The 20,935-nt window shown below is 43.7% G+C and overlaps 1 protein-coding gene across 1 annotated transcript in view; it reads left to right on the top strand.

The window, feature by feature from the left end:
• The window catches only part of Wwox (WW domain containing oxidoreductase), a gene marked incomplete at its 5' end in the record, with an annotated part of 919,641 nt that overhangs the window by 365,752 nt on the left and 532,954 nt on the right, over positions 1–20,935 (top strand).

A 20,935-nucleotide genomic window follows, 5' to 3' on the forward strand; every position in this document is an offset into this window, starting at 1 on the left:
TATGCACTTTCATTGTGCTGCAGCTAAGTGTAGGATTCCCTTTCTCTGCAATAGCAGCAGCGGGATGCCACGTGTACTGCCGATGCTGCCCATTGGCATTGCTACCTCCCACCCCACCACTGTGTGGAAACAGCAAACAGGGCCTTCAAAGACCCCTCAGAAAGAAGATTGGGATTGTGTCTGATGTCATGGACTTTTGAAACATTTTTGAAAAGGAGTCCTACTTTGGCTGATATCTTTGACTGTTACTGAAATAGTCCCTTGTTCCCTGCGATCAATAAGCACACGGTCTTTGTCGCAGTGTGCATTCAGAAATTCCAAAGCTCTGTTTTCATTGGTGGCAGAGTTGAGGAAAGAAGGTGACTACTCCTTCAGCGATGAAGAATGAATTTTGGCTTCCTAGGACTCATGTCCTGGACAGTAGCATGGGGATGACTTCTTGACAGCAGGCCATGAGGTCTTACATGCAGAGTGTGTCTTACAGCGTCTGGCACGTACAAAGCCCACGTCCAGGCTAGCACTCCTTGTCCTACGCATTGGTCATGGCAGTGGAGCCGTGAAGTTGATCCAGAGTTTAGAGCTAACCATGGTGAACCCTGCCATGAGCACAGTACACACAATCCCCACTGGGCCACCACATGTGAGAATGTCCCAGGACATAATTTGGTGCCAGTCTCTCACTTCTACCCAGACCTACCTGTGCTTCTTTGTAAACGCATCCCCTCCTGAAACTGGGTTTTAACTGACCATTGATTTCAGGGTATGCGTGTCCTAGCTAAATGAATCTGTGGTGACTGACTCCCTCATGAGTAGAGTGACAACTCCGTGAGACAGCAGCTGCCCCGTGGGTGAGTATTTAGGACCAGGCTGAGGGGTTGTGACCTTCTCAGTGGGCATCAGGTGACTCTCAGAGGCATCTTTACCCCTGAGCTGTGAGCACTCTGCTTCAGACCTGGACGCCCTGGGTTGGGTGGGGCAGGGCCCCTGATGCTTTCTTTCTTGCCTCAGCTTCCCCCAACCCATCTGTCTCATGACGCAGATGGTAGCCAGAGCCAGCACTCCTCCAGTCCTCCCGCTAGGCCCCAGCGTGGAGCTGGTGCAGCCCCCCACAAGCAGAACTGGGCAGAGGGCCAGCAAAGGCCGATCCCCCCTGCTGATCATCATGATGGGGTGCGAGCGGAAAGGAGAATGAGAATAGTGGTGAGGAAGAGGAGATGACTTGCCGCTAGCTGTCCTTTGATGTCCATGTCTGGGTGGGCTAATCATACACGGCAGTGAGCAACAGTATAAACCAGTTGTTGGGCACTTGGTATATACTGGCTTCAGGGCTAATTTTTTGCCTCTTTCTCATCCTCCTTTTTTCCTCCTTCTGTCACTCCTTCCTTCTTTTATTTCTCCCAGTTTTTCTATTTAGCTGTCATCTGACTTATTCCTCAAAACAAGCCAATTGTAAATGATGTCCATTTTCCAGGTGGGTAAATGAGGCTCAGGAGGATTTTACCTGTCTGAAGTTACACGTCTTCGAAGCAGTGGAGCTCATTTTCTTGCTGACTATAGATGCTGAGCCCATAACTGTGATACTCACTGCCTTTCAATTCAAAAAAGATGTAGTAGATTTTTTTCCTTCTCTCTCTCACCATTATGTGATTTACATTTTCTCTTTCATCCTGCAGTCCAGTTGGCGGGGCTGCCATGCTAAGACCACATCACCTGCCGCTGGAGTGCAGTCCACTGATGAAAACTCACACAGAGGCAGGAGCAGGGAGAGTAATGATGCTGTTGTTATAGCTGTTTGCGCCCAGGAGCCAAAGCGCAGGTCTCTACTACCACCGTTGGTGGACGGATGGACCAAGGCTACCCACTGGCCGGGGATGAGGCTGGCTGAGGCAGATGGTGTTGTCTGGATGTAGGGGGAGGTGAGCAGGCGGTGCTGCGAGGGTCACCATCTTCCACTCTGTGTTGGCACCACTTCATAACAGAGTGGTGTTGGCCTTGGCCTTCTCAGGAAGGTCGTCAGAGGCGCGAGTCCGCCTGCTTTCCCATTACAGCAGCGCCAGCCTATCTCTCAGGAGGCCTGCTGATAATCAGTAAATGAAATTCACCTTTCCCCCAGTTCCTGAAAACCGAAAGATGAGGCTTGAGTTCTCCGGCAAACTGCGAAGGTTGTCTTGTAAGAACATAGAATTCTGAGCTGCCCAGATGGGGGAAATTATTTTATTTGGAAGAACAAATTTAAGTTTGGCAGTTACCTGAAAGAAAATTAAGCTGCTGATTGCACATCCATTCTCTGGCCTTCGGAAGAAGATAGATTGTAATCTTTAATTAATCTATCACTCACACCCAAAGGAAAAAGTTGGAGGAACGATTGGGAGGGGGGAATGTGCATATCAAGTTATTTGGGGTGGCTGGGGTTGCACTCCAAGGCCCAGATGGTAATATCTAGGTATTTCTGCCAGCATTCTGTAGCTCGGTGTTTGTTTAGTATTTCAGTTTCCTTACCAGAGTCCTGATCCCGGGTGTGGTGTGCTCAGTGAGGCCCGGTGTGTGCACTTTGGCCGCAGGCTCTCCGCTGTAATGAAGATGGAATGACTGTAAGGATGACCTTTCCGTGCCTTTGTCTGTGGCTGCCCTCCTCTTTAACTGAACACCTTTCAGATGCGCATGTTCTGAACTCTTGAACTGCTCATTCTCCTCCCTGCGCTTACTGCTCAAGCTGCAGTTTATCATTCTATTCCTCCAAAGACTCCGCGCTTCCTACGTTTGACGTGGAGATAGAATTTTTCATAACCTTTTACTAGTCATAAATTTGATTGTTAAGGGACTGGGTTAATCTTATTTCTAATACTAGCATCTGATTTTAAAACCCTGATTTAGGAGCATTTTCTTCCTGCTACTTCTGAAAACACGTGGCGGCGGGTGGGGGGGGCATAATAAAATGTGTCACCTGATATTGGAGGATTGTTTATTTCTGTTCATTTGTCCTGAATAGTACCTATGAGATGCATTTGAAAACTTATCTTGTTTATATGTGTCTTCCATTGCAATTTCTTCCATTACCTGCAATCGTGGTTTTGGACAGCAAGCAGAGCTGTGCGTGCCCTTTGCCAACTGTAGGTTGAAAGAGGAAACGAGCTTGAAGAAAGTAGCCGCTTGAAGACCTTGGAAGCATCTCATGGCCAGAGATACAATTTTGTGTTGCGTAATGATTAAGGGACTTGCACCTCTGCTATTTCATGTCTGTCTTTCCCATACCTCTTGTTGAAATTGCTTCACTTCTTCTCTAGACTTCTCAGTATATGACAAGTAATAAGTGCAGGAAAAGTATGTGCTGAATTGAGCTAGGGCATTTAGGTTGGTAATTAGATGCAAAAACCATGCTAGCCCCAGTGAGGCCTATTCCACTCACAAAGGATTTTTGTGAGGATTGCTTGAAATTACTCACAAAGCCACCCAACATTTGGCTTTTCTGCCCGGCACTCTTGTTACAAAAGCTATTGTTGTGGTTCTCAGAAAACGCAAAGCATTACTTAGGAAGAGGAGTTGGAGTAGACGTTTACAGAGTACCTTTCTCTTCCAGTAAAAGGTTCTGCATGGACTCGAAGTAGACACGGTGTAAGTGCAAGCAATTTAGTTAATTCTTGTTGACAGAAGAAGACTTCAGGTCCAGAGGTGTGACATTTTATGGTGCACACAAATGCACTTTAAAAAATTTTTACACTCTCTCCCGTGTGTGGACAAGTTTTCACAAGTGCGCAAGTACAAATTGCACTTGTAGTGGCTGTCAGGGAAATGAAGTTTCTGCACCTTGCCAAAGCATGTTTTTTCCCTCTAAAGAGAGGCAGCTGATAATTACCAATGCTAATGTCAGGGTGAGGTGCAGCAGATAATCTAACACCAGCAGTGACCCCCAGAGCATTTATATTTGATGCCAGAATGTGTGTTTTCTTTATCTTGCTATTAATGCATCTCTATTGAGCAATTTATTTTCTCTTCATAGATAGGATCAGATCCAATATAAATTCATAACACCACACTAACATTTAAATACAAGCATTTCCCATTTCCCTTTCTAGCACCTCCTTTCTGCACCACACACACACGCACACACAGACACACACACACGACTGCAAGTTGCAAACTAATCTTGAAAATCCAACAGCCCTTCTTTTGGCTCAGCTGACACCTTTTCTGTGCCCTGTGTTCTATGTTCAGTGCCTGTCTGAGTGAGTGACACAGTCATGCATTTAGACACAAGTCAGAAAAAGTGAAATAAGCAACAGCAGAGCCTGCAGCAAGAGCCACAGTAAATATGGAATGAGGAACCCTGGTGCTCTTCATACTGCAGCCGGGGAGAGGGTCATCATTTATTCACATAGGCACAGTCTTGATTCTGAGCCTTAGATCCAAACATTAATGTTGTGTGGGCCTTCGTTTTCTCCCATTCATGTCATGTGTGATGATCAAACACATTTGTCAATTGCACATACATTGGTTCCTACTTATGGGCATGATTAGTGCTCATGACAACCACTGATTGGGGGAAAAAGGAGGAAAATATTAACTTTATTTTTGACACACAAGCAAGATGTAGTTTTGTTAGTAGTTTATTAAAACTGATGTTTGCTGTGGGTCTCTGGTCACGAAATGTCTCTGACCATGCTGGCACATGGCAGCTGCACTCGGCTTCCGATTATGAGTCCCTTCTTGAGCTGGCATTTCTATGGGCTTCTATGAACTTATACTTCTCTCACCCATTGAAGATTTTATGAGAATTATGACCTCTCCTATTGTTATGGTCACTGTAAGCTGAGTTGAGGAAGGAGATAGATATAATTAATTTAGACTTCTGAAAGGCTTTTGAGAATATTCAGAGAACTTAGTATGTACTAAGAACTGACATTTGTTTTAAATATGAAAAACTGTTTAGAAAGTTACGTGTACAGTATAAGAATAGTTTTGTTATAATAATATATGCCTATATATGCTGGGGAAAAGACTCTGAAAGAAACACAAGAAGAGAACAACAATGATTGTCTGGATAGAGCATGTATAATTTAGTTTTTCAAAGTTAAGTTTTTTGGGTTTTTTTGGTTCTTTTCTGGTACCGGAAATCAAACTCACGACCTCGTGCTTGCCAGGCAGGCGCTATACTGCTGAGCTAAATCCACAGCCCCCCAAAGTTAAGTTAATGAACTTGCCCAGACGGGCCTGAGTTGAAATTCTGCTTCTATCATGATTGGTGGCACGATGTGACATTGAATAAGGAATTGAGCCTTGCTGCATTCTTTATCTGTCAGGTGACAGCTGTAGAGGTACCCCCACTCCCAGGATGTAAGGCAATCGCTTAGGCACAGGTCTGGCAACTCCGAAGATGCACCAGCCAGTATCACTTACTGTGCCTTCCTCTTTGTCCTTCCCTCCTTTGCTTTCCCTTTGTCCTCCTTCATTCCTCCTGTTGTGAGTATGTGCTGCTGTTGTAATATGAAAAATAAAAAGTAGTTACATTTGTTAAGAATGAACTAAGAACTGGCAAGACTGTGCATGGATTGACATCTTGCTTGAGGCCATTGACCAGATGAACTGTCTGAATGGAGGATACAAATATTGTGAATGAGGCAGACTCAGTTATCCATTTGGGTTTTGAAAGTCTTCATGATTTTTCTAAAATCTATCATACATCACTTCCTGTCAGCAGCCTATTGGCTAGCCTTGTCACATGATCCTGTAGCCTATGGGAATGTACAATCTCCCTGAGGATTTAGCTGTAAAGTAATACTTCCTGGAGAAATCTTCCAAATTCCCATGGATACCAAACATCTCAGCGTGTGCAGTGGTAAGCTAACAGAGATTGTGAGCAGGTGCATCTCGGGCCCTCCATCGATAATGCTGGACTGATGAACCTGCCGAACAACTTCCCTATGTTGTTTTCCTGTCTGAGTACTTGGGTGTGGACTGAATTCTGACTCTGTGGTGATGGATCCGGTATTGTTCAAGCTGGAAATGTGAAATATCACATAGAGTCTAAAAAGCGAGGCAAAACAGAGGGGCCATTGGGAAAAGACAGGAATAGGTGCTGCAGGGTCTATAATCTGCTCTTGAATTCAGTCTTAGGTTTTCTTTTAGTTAAAACCCTAAGCAAACCTCACTGCTTTTTATTGTCGGGGAGCAGAACTGTGTAGCAAACCTGATCTGCAAAAACAAACACTTTCCCTGGAATTGAATTTCAGCACGTGACTACTTCACAGGTCCACACGTGAGGCCTGGGTCATCCAGTGAGCAGAACTGTGCTCAACTGTGATTGTACAGGACACAGAGATGCATTTCAAACAGACAGTTCCTGTGCCAGTGCTCTAAAGCGGCATAACCTTGAATCATAGTTCAGTGAGGGCATTTCTGCAAGAGGCGAAGATAATAAGCTCCATGTACTTTTGTATTCTGTCTTTCTTAATGCAGGGAAAATCGAGATGTGGCTCTCAGTTACAACCCAGACGAGGAGTCTGGGAATCAGCACAGTTTGACTCCTTAGGACATTAGTTCATTCATTTTCTATAGCTAGAACCCATAGCAAAGTGATAACAGGAAGCGAAAAGCAAAATGGCAAACATGTTTGCTTTTCAGAGAAAGAGAGACAGAAGGAGAGAGAGAGGGAGAGAGAGGAAATATGTGTAGGATGAAACTGTGTGGGAGTGATATTTAAGCACAGTACTATCTTATTTCTTGCTCACACTACACATCCAATGTGGGTTGGTGGAGTCCCTGCATACACAGTGACTCTGGGACATAGGCTGATGGAGTTTCAGTGGTCTCAGAGCTGCATCATCTAGCATCTGTGTCCTTGTTCACCGCTGGAGGGATTACAACAGCAGTTAAATGCTTTGGTCATGTGTCACTTCTGCCACCAGCCTGTTGGCTAAACTAGTCACATGGCCCTGCAGAAAGTGAGGCTGTATCATCACCCCATGAGCTTAGCAGAAAATGACCAGATGTCTGTGTACACTGCACATCTTTATTTAAAATATTGCTCCTTTGGCCTGCAAAGAAAAGGACTAAGAGGGACTTTGCTTATTGTTTGATATGGACAAATTTGGCTACTTAGTCTTGGGAATGTCTACCCAGCTCCTTAAAAAGAGTTCTGGAACCTAGCATGGAAAATTGTCAATATGTAGTTACTATACTTGGTCCTAAGCCTTACTCTAAAAGACTCAGAACACCAAAATCTGGGGCCAAGGTTTTGGACAGGGAAGATGTAGGCAAGATTGAGACAAGGAAGTCCAAATACTAAATCCTCAGTAGTATTGGAGGCTTTGAATTTACAGGGCCTGGGGCCCTACTTGTGTGCTCCTTGGACTGTGGAGAGGACATCCATCCTCTGAACACACCTGCCAGACCCCTTGGAGGTACCGACAGTGTATTGATGGGAATTGAATACCCCATAAATCGCTCAGCCCTCAGGGCCTGCTAGGTACCCTGTCTTGCTGCTTGTGATTCAGAAAGCCTGTTTATTTGTATCAAGGACAGTTGATACCTTAATCATCAATAAAATAAGGTTTCCACAGCGTGCCATAAATTTCTTGTCAAAGAAGAGATTGTTAGGATTCTGTGATGAAGGATAATCTGTATGTCCACTCACAGCCCTTGGTTTCAAAGACTGCAGTGGTGGAGCTTGGAGGTTACTGAAATACGCAAAGCTCAGCCAACCAGAAACCCGTTTTCTACTTTCAAAATACCTATGAGTTAATTCACCCATATATTTTGGCCAAGATCTAGCACAAGCATTTAATTTTCAATGAATAAAAAATTGGAGTTTGAAAGCAAATATTTTGGTAAGGAACTAAAGGAGTAATACTAATATTCTCTATGATTATAATTGTTACACAGTAGACATCTCTCAATAAGCACTGACATTTATTATGTTAATTATTAATAATAAAATTCAGCTCCTTTATAATAATAGTCACAGTTTATTGAGAACACTTTGCAGTCCTTAGTTAATATCACTAACAACCTTATTAAGTAGATATTATCTTCCTCTTATTAAGTAGATACTTCCTCCTTTGCAGATGAGGAAACTGTGGCCAAGTGAGTGAAGCTAATGCTGAAGTCACAGAGCTGCTAAATGACAGCTGTGATTCAAAAGCACAACTGTGAGTCATCAAAAGCCTTTTCTAACTCTTCATAAAGTGCAGTGAATTAAAAAGAGATCATTTCTAGAATAAGACAGCAATCTAAATGGAAATTAAATTTTCATTTTCAGTTTAGGGATTCATTTTCTAGGTAGATGCTCATGAATTTCTTATATATTTCCACTGCCTGAGAAGGTTGAATCTCTGCCCCCCTGAATGGTCCATGGTGGTTTGACTAGGTGGATGCTTCCTTCCTACTGGTAGCATTCTGACCAGTGGCTGTCTATGAGGGTCAAAAGTTTTGTAGGAGAGCTGTTGGGATGAAACAGTGGTCCAGGCCACAGCTCATGGTTTTGTGCTGGTCTCAAGGTTTGCTTCTGTGGAAGCAGTTACCTGCATGAGCAGCATGCCCTGCTCTGGGAGTGTCTTCTGGTTGTATCTTAAGCAGACTGAACAGTGTGATTTTCCCACAGACAGAGTGAGAGTGGAGAGAACATAGTGGTGCCCAGGTGTGGTCATTTTGGCCATTGAGTAACTGTTGAGTCCCCATTCTGGAATAGTCCACCAGGGTTAGCATAACAAAATCCCACAGACTGGGGCATGCAACAATGGAAATTTCTTACTTCATAGTTCTGGAGATTGGAAATCCAAGACCAAAGTCATTCAAGATCAAGGCAATGGTTTCTCCTGAGGCTTGCAGATGGTCCCCTCTTTGCTGTGTCCTCTCATGGTCATCTTTGACACTCATCACTGTGCTTCTTCCTCTTTTTATGAGAGCACCAGTTCAGTTGCATTAGAGCCCTACTTTTATATCCTTATTTGACCGTAGTTACTTCTTTCAAGGGTCTACCTTCAATATAGTCATAAGATACGAATTCTGCAGGAACACAATTTAATCCATAACATGGTCCCTGTTGGACACGAGGGATGCTATGGTGGACAAGGAAGACATTATCCCTACCCTCTGTCAGTTTTCATGAGAAAAGTCTTAACAAATTTTTAACAGTTATCAATTACAGTATAACTAATGGTAAGACACAGACTGTAAGGTACTAATGCAGCTTAGGACAGGTGACTCTGAGCTTGTCTAAGGTGGAGAAGGCTTCCTTGAGGACATGAGGTTAAAAATGAGGAACAGAGAGGGAACAGGAAGGGGTTAGGGAGAAGAAGCGTGGGGACAGCAAGTAGAGGAAATAGTAGTGTGATGGGGACTTGAAGGCGTGGTGTTCTGTGTGTAGCCAATTATAGGGAGTGAGAGGCAGCCTGCACCAAGCATGCTTAGGAAGTAAAGGCAAGGTAGCTTTCAAAGAGTTTTGGATCCATAGTAGCATTGCTTTTTAAGTAATATGGTGAAATTGCAATAAACTGGCACAGGAAAATGTGGTTTGTGTTTCCATCATTTATATCCTATTTGTTAAAATAAGTAATTGGCAAATTTCTGGATCTCTAAGGCTCACCTTGAAACTTACGTTAAAAGTGTGGATTCCTGGTTCAGATGACTGGGTGGAATAAGCAGGATCTTATGAGGTATGAGAGCTGGTGCTCCTTGGTCCTGACAGAGCCTGAGGATCCACAAAGCCTGTGTCTCAGTCCATTCTGGCTACCATAACAAAATGCCAGAAGCTGGGTAGCTTATCAGCAAAAGAAATGTATTTCTTAAGTTCTAGAGGCTGGGAAGTCAAGATCCAGGTGCCAACAGATTCTGAGTATGGTGAGGGCCCTCGTGTGTTGATATCTATCTCTCACTGTGTGGTCACACTGTGGAAGGGGTGAGGAATCTCTCTTTTTGGTAGTGTTTTAAGGATGCTGTCCCGTTCTCTGATCATTACCCAAAGGCCCCAGCACTTAATACCATCACACTGTTGATTAGATTTCAACGTAAGAATTTGAGGAGGCGTGTGGGCCAGAAACATTTAGACCATCGCACTTTGAATTTAGGCATGATTTGGACCAAGATTCCACTGTTGACTATCTTCAGAAACCTTGCAGTATTCCTCAGATCTTATCCATTCTGTCCAACAATCATGTCTTACATTAGTCGTGATTGCTGAAAAATAATCCAGATTGCTTAGAATATAGAAGATGGACAATTGAAGAAAGAACCCCAATTTTCTAAGTGGTAAACATTCCAACACAATGTATATCTCAGTCCAGAGGCATTCTGTCTCTGAATTTGGAGAAACTGGTTTCTTTAAAGTAGACTTTGCTTTAAATTTTGCTTCTGCAAGCTCCTGAGAGCATAGCACTACCTTGTTGGGTGAATCATATTTTTGACGTTCACTTCCCATCAACTTAAACACGATCTCGCCAGGAACTGATGGGGCAGTTGATTCTAAATTAGTTTGCCTTTCATGCCGTGTTCTTCTGTCCGCTTGCTACAGAAATGATTCCAGGTCATTCTAATTTATTTAATTAATTTTAGAGATAAAATTATTTTGCCCAGTAACTAGAATGCTAATGGTTCTTATTGTAATGGTTCAGTTCTGGTTTGTTGGGTTGAAAATAAATGCCTTCATCTCAATATTTGCCTTTTGGCTGCAGCCCGTTAACTGGTCAGACACTGTGACCTCATTACAGCACGGCTTAACTGTAAGTTAATGTGCACCTAGATTTTGTAGAGCCTCTAGGTTAACTGTCAAATCTTGCTCCCCCAAACTGCCCCTGAGCAGGCATTTCCAACAGTTGAATGGGTTGGTGCAAGAGAATTCATACTTTTCAACATAATCATTTTATCGGCGCCTTGATCATACAAATTTGGACTGGTTTTTAGAAGTTAGAATAAAGTGAGCAAAATAAATCTTAGCCTGCTGGAGCATGATTGTGGCATTGAGATTTGTGGAGGTGTAGGACAGCTGTAATTGGGAGAGACTGCCAGGACTCAGGGAGGGACAAGGAAGCCTCTGCAGAATTGGAGGCAGAATTAAAATCTGCATGTTAATAGCTTTCCTGCCAGTCACGAATAGATTCATTCTTCACATCTTGGATATGTAAAGCTTATTTCAAAATAAATTCTGGGGAACGTTCAACCTGATTGAATCTGCTGTAAGCTCTGTTAATATATTTGTTCGAGTCACTTGCGCTCAGAAGCTTTTTAGACAGAATATCACTTTTTTATATTATTCATGGTAATGTAATTCCCCCCTTTAATCTCCTCAGGGTTTCCCATTAAGTCATGATATGCGGTTCAGAGAAAGTTGGATCGACCATTAATCACACTAGCTGGACTTCTGTGTGTCTACTTTTTGTCCATCTCTTAAATCAGTCACTTGGCAGCAGCAAGATGTGTGGCCACTCCAGCCCGTTTGATCGAAGAGCTCTTGTTAGGAGATTAGGCTGCTAATCTGCAAGCAGGCTAATGGAAATCATTCTGGGCAAGGAAATAAAACTAGACAACATTAGCAAAATCACTACATCTTATAGGAATCAAGTACCTTCTAAATGGCTTAATCCTATAGTTTGGCCCTTCAACCTGGAGGGAAAACGAACTTCTTACACGATCCCAGTTATCTAAACACCCATAACATGTATTATATAATACGCAGTACGTGGCGCAACACACACATCAGTGATGGAGAATCTTTAAAGGATTTTTTATTTGATTAGGCAGGAAAAATAAACAGGGATATAGTTGATTGGGGGGGTGGGTAAAGAAAGAAGAGAGGGAGGACTGAGGTTTTTTTTTTCCTCCACCACGAAGGGAATGCCTGTGTTAAAAAGCATCTGACTCATACAAAAATAATGTTTGTAGTTGAACTAGAGTACATGGCATAGGTCTATTGTAGTTGAACTAGAGTACATGGCATAGTCTTTATTTCAAAAATAGTGCTTATGATTCTTAAAATTTCTTTGACTTTCTTTTCTTCTCTAATTGCAAAATAGTAATTTTTTAGTGTTGCCATTAAAAGGCTCCAATTTGATCATTCCATGTGTGTGTGTGTGTGTGTGTGTGTATATATATATATATACACACTCACACATACATATACACATAAAAGTGAGGCATGACAAAGCAGATACAAATATAGATACTCATTTTCAGCCAAAAACAGGGTCTGCAAATTTTCTGCAAGACCAGGTGAGAAGCACTTTTGGCTTTGAGGACCCAATGTATCCATCTATTACAAGTACTAAACTGTGAGCACCCATAGATAATATGTGAACAAATAGACATGGTTGTGTGATAGTAAAACTTTACTTACAAAAATAGTGAGTGGACTGGCTTTGGCCTGTGGGTTGTTTTCTGGGCCCTCCCTTGGAGTACATGTATCCCCAGGAGATGTAATGTTAAAACACATTTTCCTCTTTGATTTTATGGCTTACAAATATGATGTTTGCAACCGTGAATGAATGTTCTTTTTCTGAATTTTCATTTTTCTGACATAACTCAAACCCTGCTGTGGGATTCCTTGTTACCCCTACCACTTCTTGTCAGACGTCCTGCTCTTTGCCTGCTCTTGAATGGCAGCAAAGCTGGGATGGTCTAATGTGAAGGCAGGAGAGCGCCAGCTTGCAGATGGACAATTTCTTCACTTGGGTCACTTGGGAATATGTCAAGAGTTTGGAATGGATATTTGGAGCTAAACCTATGGGTATCAATAAAAATTATTTTAATAGGATACAGGGTGGAGAAAGGAATAAAGGAAGTGATGATAAGATTTGTCCTTTGGGTGATGTTGGTATTTGTCCCTTGGCGTAGGGTTAGTTGATGAATCTGTGATAACGAGTATGTTCCAGAGTCTGTTGAAGACAGATGCTGTATGGTTAGGATCCTCAGTGACAGTCACTGTCTCCCATGAAATAGACATAATGGACCCACTTTGTTGATCTTGGAACAAACCTAAGGAAAGCAGAACTCTCCTAATATTTTTCTTGTCTGTTACTTAAATGTCTTATCTTCTAAACGTCTATGTATGGATATATGAACCTTCCCAAGAGGGGGCTAGTAGTCATTTGTCCTGATATTTATTTTTACCCACTTGAATTCTTAACACTAAAAGTGACCCAGTGTAGGAAGGAAGTGGGAGAATGCCTGGCTACTTTCTTGGAGAGTGGGGCAGTTATCATATAACTGTAGGTGCTGGGATGTTCCAGGACATCTGGGAAGGGTGGTCTGTTCCTGTCAGTCTTCAAAGGAAAGATGCGCTCTGGAGCCGAAGAGGCTCCCTATGCCTCTACTCTGAATGGTGAGTGTCATAAGCATGACTCAGGCTCTCCCCTCTGCTACTGCCTCAGCATCCTGTGAAGCAGGCTCAGTCTTCTGCCATCTACTTTGTGTTTCCTCCTGTGAAGCACTCCTCAGGAAACAGGCTCAGTCTTCTACTATCTACTTTGTGTTTACTCTGCCAAGAAGCCATCATGGGTTACTATCCATTTCACACTTAAGATCAAAATGAACAGAAATGACTGTCACCTTTCCATTCCTAAAGTTAAGTGCCTCAGCAGGTGTTGTTTCCACCCTGTGCTTTCCAAGCAGAAAAACTACCCCGTTTGCATGTGACGGCAAGGGCAGGAAGGTTCTGAGGATGATGGGAGAGGGTTCTCCATGATACTGACAAGCCCATTTCTTTGTAGGGGTCCTAGCCTTCCTTGGCTTTCTGACAGACTGGCGTTGTTAAGCATTGCATGGATGCCCTCTAGAATGAACAGATGGAGAGAAAGGTCACTGGTGAGGTGATCCAAAGACCAGCTCACTCCTCTGTCCCAAAATTTCACATGTAAATGCAATCACCCATCATTGGAAGCTGAGTTGGCTTCATCTCCGCCGCCACCAAAGATCATTCTGGTAATACCATTCTGATGAAGCCATCTTGGCCTGTACGCTGTCATCTGATTTATGCAAAACCATCTGCTTCCATGTGGGTGTTTTATTTGCGATCCAAGAGAGGAGAAGGCACATGTGCACCTCCCATAGCATCTGAATCTTAATGAATAGAAACAGCCATGGTTATTTAAAAGGGAATGGTATGGCTCTATTTATATGTGATACAGTTTTGTACTCCAGACCCATACTGGATGCCTACTGTCAGTTACAAACAGAAGCAGACTTCTCTGCCAGCCTCCTATGTAAGGTAGGGATGACCACAGAGGCATCAAGGAGGGCGTGGGAGCCCATTGCACATGGGGTGCTGGGTAGAAATTCGGGCATCCCATTAGAAATTGCTGCTCACGCCGTGCCACCTGTGTTGTTGATGTGCACCTCTCCAGCCTGGGTTGGAGAGGACTTCTGCATCCCTGTTGTTTCTCTTCCATTAAGAAAGCAGATTTTGGGGCGGAGATTTAGCTCAGTGGCACAAGCACTTGCCTGGCAAGCACAAGGTCCTGAGTTCGAGTCCCAGTACCAAAACAAACAAGCATATTTTAAGTAAGTTACCATTTGTTCAGTCATTCACCCAGTCTTTATTTCTTCTTTGTTCATTTTCTATTTTTCTTCTTACCTGCTTTCCTGACTGTTTTAGTAGGTCTTATTAGTTAGGAGCGGCAAGGCCAGCAGACCAGAGATGACTGCCTTTGGTAAGATGTCTTCCAAAGGCCACTCTGTTACTCTGCTCTACCTTTCTAGACTTTTCTCTCTGAGCTAACCTGAAGTGATTTGCTCTCCCAACTCCCTGTTCCAAGCTTCTGCTTTGATGGCCTTCTAAGGAGTTCAGACTCCCATCTGACTGGCTTTCGTGCAGGAAGGAAACAGATCTGAGTTTCAGACAAATACTTGGAGTACAGTATGAGTTGGCAGGGGCAAGAGGCTGAGAACCACATGGCACCCCATAACCAGTCACATCCTGTGATTAAAGTGCAGCAAAGTGGTAGAAGTAGCCCAACCTGAGGCAGTAACAATAGAGGTGGAGACAGGGAGATATTGTCTTGTGGTCCCCTGCATGCTGACCTGCTACAAAGTGAAGGTACAGCAGCCTTGCTGTGGTCCTTACTATTCACCCCTTAAGATCCATGCTGTAGAACTGAGGGTTTGAAAGCAGCTCTGACTGACGGTTAGACAAAAGAAGTGATAGATACATACATTCATAGAGGTAGATATGGGTAACAAGACATTATATATATATATATATATATATGTGTGTGTGTGTATATATATATATATATAAAAGACATGATATATACATATATTGTTTTATACACACACACACACACACACACACACACACGAACACACACACTCTTTCTTTGGACAAAACGTCCCTAAGACAGTATTGTTCTGTGGTCCTAGTGTTGGGACCATGGAGATGACGGCAGACGGTCCACCATTTGGTGCATACAGATTGGTGTTTCAGGTCCCTCCTCCTGTGTTTTTGAGTGACAATGGCAGTACTTGGCTCCCAGAAGCTCACTGCCACCCACTGCCCGTCACTCTGACCAGTGGCCCGTACGTGCTGACGACAGAGGTGGTACCTGGTGGAGACATCAGTCTGGTCCTTTTGCAGAAACTGTAAGCCTTACCCAAGCACTAATTTTGCAGCATAGGCAGGCTGTCCTCACACAAAGCACTGACTTAGAAGGAGAGGAGCCCAGAAAGAACAGCAGCGCCTGGCAGACGGCTGGTGGCTCCCTGGCCACCCAGGGTCCCGAGCAAAGCGGAGCCCGCAGGAGGGCGGGAGAGCTGAGATGGGTCATTTGTTCCCCTTCTTCCGTGCTTACTTTAAAAACAAAAAAATTATAAGTACAGTTAATGTAATGAATTGGTTAAAAAAAATCCCTCTAATTTCTTCTAATCTTTGTTGGAGACATGTGTATTTCTAAATTTAAATGCGCTCTTGTTACGCTGTTTGGGGAAAGAAAGCTTTTTTCTGCTAAGTTACAAAAGAGGAAAACTTTTAAACACTTTTTAAAAAGAAAGGAAAGATATTCTCTAATTTTCTCACCCCAAATACTGTTTTATTTAAAACTTATTTTCTTAATACTGTTCCTTTGAGACAATTGTTGTTGAATGGTAAAAATGTAGCAGTGTGTGGCATATAAACCAGGAGCTTTGGATCTTGTAACTTTGGGCAGTTTATTCTTGTTGCCTCAGTTTATCCATCCAAATAATGGGGATAGTAGCATTGTCTCCGTTTCAGGACTTCTACATGTTTTCATCAAGATGATGTCCAAGAGGGCCTGTTACATGCTTACTGCTAAGGAATGTCACTTTCTCTTGTTAGCAGTTATTATTGTTGTTGTAAGGCATTTAGAAGCAAAGCCACAGTCCCAAAGTACCCTATATTTGCAGTCATTTTACTAGGGACTCAAAGATACTTCCTCTGTTGACTTTGCCTACAAATTCTGGAGAGGACCCTGCTGAGAGATGCCAAGGAGAAAAACGAAAATGCCAGCTCCCATAAACATTACCACAATCTCTGCAGAATCGCGATGTCTCTGGTTTTTCAAACTATCTACTGCAAGGTATTTATTATTCAGTGATAATAATAAATCGCTGCTTATAGAATCCAGGGAATCGGGTGTTGTGGAGCGGAAGAAGGAAAGTGCAAGGAGAAGAACTGCGAGAGACGGAGGTCCAGCCAGACCCAGGCTATTAATCATCGCCCTCCATTATTTCCTGAAGATTCATTCATTGTTCCATAGGTGCCTAGAGGGTCAATTAGAGACCTCAGACAGGCTTTTCCAAAGACACAGGAGGGTCAATTAGGCCCTCCTTATAATTTTCTGCTTTAACAGCAAATGCCAGCCTATTGCGCGTCAGATGCAAGGGAGTTTGGAAATAAACAGGGTACTTTTCCCTCTTCGTTTTAAAAGAAAGAGAGAAAGAAACAAAAATCCAACAAGGAGAAATGGAGGCAGGTGGCCACTGGCAGCACACAGCTCACTGGCTGTTCAGCTGTCAGTCAGGGAAAGCAAGGTGTGTTTTTTCACTGACCAAGGCTTTTGGGGAGCAGGGTTGTTGTAGGGTCAGAGCTCCCGCAAGGGTCAGGAAATTTCCTTGACGGAACACTCTGTTCCAGGATCTGAGGTGATTCATTTATCTCAGGTGCCATCCCAGCTGTGCTGGGGGGAGAGTACAATTACACAGGGTCTACAGATGGTACCTGGAAGCAGTTGCAGTTGGAGTCAGGATAGGCCGGACTGGAGAGGCTGGACTGGCATAGGGAGAGTCGCTGTGCCCACCGGATAGCTATGCTCCAGGTTGAGAAAAGAATTTAGCTAACTGCAGTGACATGAATTTCAAAGAAGTTGATGGGTCTGAAGCAAAAGCTAGTGCAGTCGTGTCTGTTGAAGCTTTGGCTGGAACACTGAAAGCAGTCCTATTTCTCATTTTTCCCAGAAAGAGGACACAAATGTGCATTCCTCTGGGCAGGGACTGGAACAGTGCCTGGCTTGTAGTGGGCCCTTGATGACTATCTGCTGATGGAAGGAGCTGTGAGGCCGTGATTCTGCTCAGGGATCCCTCCTGCCCTATGGAACACAGAGCTTCCACCCGGAAGCCGCTTCGGCCCTGGCTGCTGCTGCTGCCACGCTGGTATCAGCTCTCTTCTCACCCCTTTGGCCTGCTGACCCCTGGGTGCGAAGCAAGGCTTATTTCCTGTGCTTTGGGTCTCCATCCTCACTCCCAGCTCCTCACCTCGGAGTTACAAAGTGATCACTTGCAAAAGTCTTTTGTTGGGCCCGCTGTGGAATTCTTTCTTAATGAAACAAAGAAGTTGCTAATATTTTTTTTTTTAAATCGGGACACAGTAGCATCAAAATTGTAATTCCACCTTTGTGCACCTTTGTGCATGGACGACTCTGTGACTGCTTCTTCACCAAGCCATCCTTGGCCCTTCCAGAAGACTTATCTAAGCCCCGAACCCCTTCTCTCCCAGCCTTTCTGCTGAGTTTGGTAGAGCCATTCTCCGTAGGCCCCCAAATACCCTCTGCAGCCATCTGCTTCTTATCCAGCTGGCCATCCCTGACTACAAGGACTTTCTGCTCATGGTCCAGTTCTCTGCATTCTCACAAGATCTGTGCCACAGGCTAGGATGGGACAGCAGGAGTGTTAGCGGTGCAAGGTGAAACTGCAGGCAGGGTAAAAGTCCCCAGCTTCCTCAGGACTCCTAGGGCAGCTGTCCATCCTCTTTTCATGGGAATGGCAAGCGCTGGGAAGCTTATGGATATTGCAGATCTTATAATAAGGGTATTAAGTGTGTGTTTGAGGAGCTCTCTGGTTTCGGCCTAGCAGGATAAATTTGCAAGGTTGCAAGAGCATCAGCCGGCAGACTATGAGTCCAGTCCAGGCAAGAGAGCATGGAGGTCAGAGCCAGGGGTGGATGTAGAGAAGGTATGGCTCCTGATCTAGTGGAGAAGAGCAAGTAGCTTGCATTCACGTGTGGAGGGACAAGGAAGACGCTATCTGGACAGGGAAGATGCTTTCCAGCCCAAGGAGGTTATGAAAATGCCCTCTCTCCGTGTTCTCCCTTCCTCACAAGCCTCTCTGCCTCACCTTGGAAATGCACCCTCTTATTGAATACTGCCAGGAAGCGAGGGGCTCCAAGCAGCATGTGATGTTGAAGCAGCACTATTTGCAAACAGCCACTGGCTTGATTTTTAGTGTGCATATAGTTTTGTGTATTCCACATGGGTTTTCTTTTCTTTTTCTTCTTTTTAATCCTCCTCCTTAAGGGAAACTCCCTTCTTGCAGGAGCTTCCTGGTAGAGTGTTCTAACTAATGACTTTAATCGTGTGAATGTAGAGCAGAAATGGACAGGGAGAACCCTCAGCCTATTTATCTTACAGACCCCAAGTGAGCAGGCACAAAGCGCCGCAAGCCCCACCCCTTTCCTCTCCCTTTATTTTGTACTTTGCCTCAATTTATGACTTGGCTTACACTCCTTTGCGGAAAGCCCAGTTCCCCAGCTTTCTCCTAAATCTACATTTTTCTATTTTGTCGGCAATAGCCAAAGTCTCAAGAGTTTGCTGTCATCTTGCTTCAGAAAAATTAGTGACATTGAAAGCTGTCGTCTTACTTTGTATAATTTCAGTTATATAAAGAAATTTGCAAAGGCATTCTCTCCCTCCCTGCCTCATCGCTGCAGTTTGGGACATTATATCAGATGATACTCTGTAGAAAAATACCCATGATAGGGCTTCTGTCTACACAGTAGTTTAAAATCAGTACTACTGAAACAGGTACCTTTTATAGCATGACTTCTGAGCGCTGTTTCAACCTGAAGACTTTCTTACTTTACGTAAGACGTGGCAGAGAAAAATAATTTCAATAGCTATTGATCTAGATTTGCTGGTTATAGTATCGTTATCATCATGAACAATAGCAGTGGTAAATATTGTTTTGGAATCAATCCTTTAGTAATTAAAAAAAAATTAATGCAGGTGTAGTGATTGAGCTCCTAGTTGAAGAATTCTGTACTCTAAAAAATAGGACTTGTGAAAGTCAAAGGAATAAGTAGAGGTTTTATTTTGAAGCTAGGGTTGTTGTATCTTTCTGTATTTGTGTTCTGTTGTTTCATAACAAATTACCACACACTTAACAACTCAAGTCAGTACCTGTTTATTAGCTGCAGCTCTGCAGGTCAGAAGTCAGAGCACATTCTGGCTTTTTTTCTTAGCTCAGAGTGTCACAAGGACAAAATCAAAATCAAGGTGTTAGCTGGGCTTGTGTTTCTTCCTACAAGCTCTGGAGAAGAACCTACTGCCTAACTCATCAGCCAAGATATTGGCAGAGTTCAGTTCTTAGTAATTCTAGGATCCCCATTTCCTGTCTGCCCTTCAGGTGGTGGCTTCTCTCAGCTCCTGGAGCCACCCACAGTCCTTGGCATTGGGCGCCCTCATCTCCAAGGCAGGAGCAGAGATGCTTGTGCATTAAATCCCTTCTGTGCAGTGATGCCCCTTGTGCCTTAAGTATCTCTAGCTTTCCTTGATTCCGTCATCTGGACCCAGATTTCAGGGATCATGTGATGAGAATAGTCTCCTCGTCTTAACGACAGTGGATTTGGAGATGTAATTAACATCTGCAGCATCACTTCACACCACACACTGATGACTGAAGAGCTAGCAGCTGCCATATGTACACCATGGGCTGGGAATCTTGGGCACCAGTGTAGAATTTTACCCCTGCTTACTTGGACTTGATACCGCTAGACTCATCACTGACTTGATACACACAGCTCCAAAGCTACATTATTTTTTAATAACAGAAAACAAAGCCTAGACCTGTTCAGAGGCAGATACTTTAGTATAAACGAAAGCGGGTACTTGTCCTTGAGGAAGGCATCATGCTTAAAGAAAGGATCTTAGGTAGAGCACCCTCGATGGAATTAGAAATCTAATTGTGGACAGACCTTGACCAGTGAGTGCAGCAAGTGATTCACTAGAAGAGGCTGAATGGGGATGGCTCTGGTCTCTGTTTACCAGCAGATGCAGAGGTGAACTGGAAAAGGTTGGATCTCTTACGTGACCTGGTTCAGTGCATTCTCTTTTCTGTGCCTCAGTGTCCCCATGGAGAATGGGCTAATGCTCAGGGTTGCTGTGATGATTAAGCAATGGTAGATGGATGTTCAGGCATGCAGAGAACACCCAGCAGATGTCCCTTCCACTGTCCTATCTTTGAACAGCGCTGTGTGTTGACCCTGATTGGATGTTGAGGCCTGCGTTTGATCCAGGCTGTGTGAACATAACAAATTTCTCAGCTTTTTCATGGTGGGATCCCTACCAGGCTCAGGAAAAGGAGTCAAAGCCTAAATTTAGAGGCTGAGCGTGTTGCGCCCAGCTTCCATGCCACACTTAATTCATTTATCTAAAAAATCCATGCAGATGCTTAGTTCAACTCTGAATACAGGCATGTTGCTTTAGCGCACAATCATCTTCATCATGTA

Source organism: Chinchilla lanigera, unplaced genomic scaffold (genome assembly GCF_000276665.1).
Source record: "Chinchilla lanigera isolate Chin_1 unplaced genomic scaffold, ChiLan1.0 scaffold00121, whole genome shotgun sequence".
Classification (NCBI taxonomy): domain Eukaryota; kingdom Metazoa; phylum Chordata; class Mammalia; order Rodentia; family Chinchillidae; genus Chinchilla; species Chinchilla lanigera.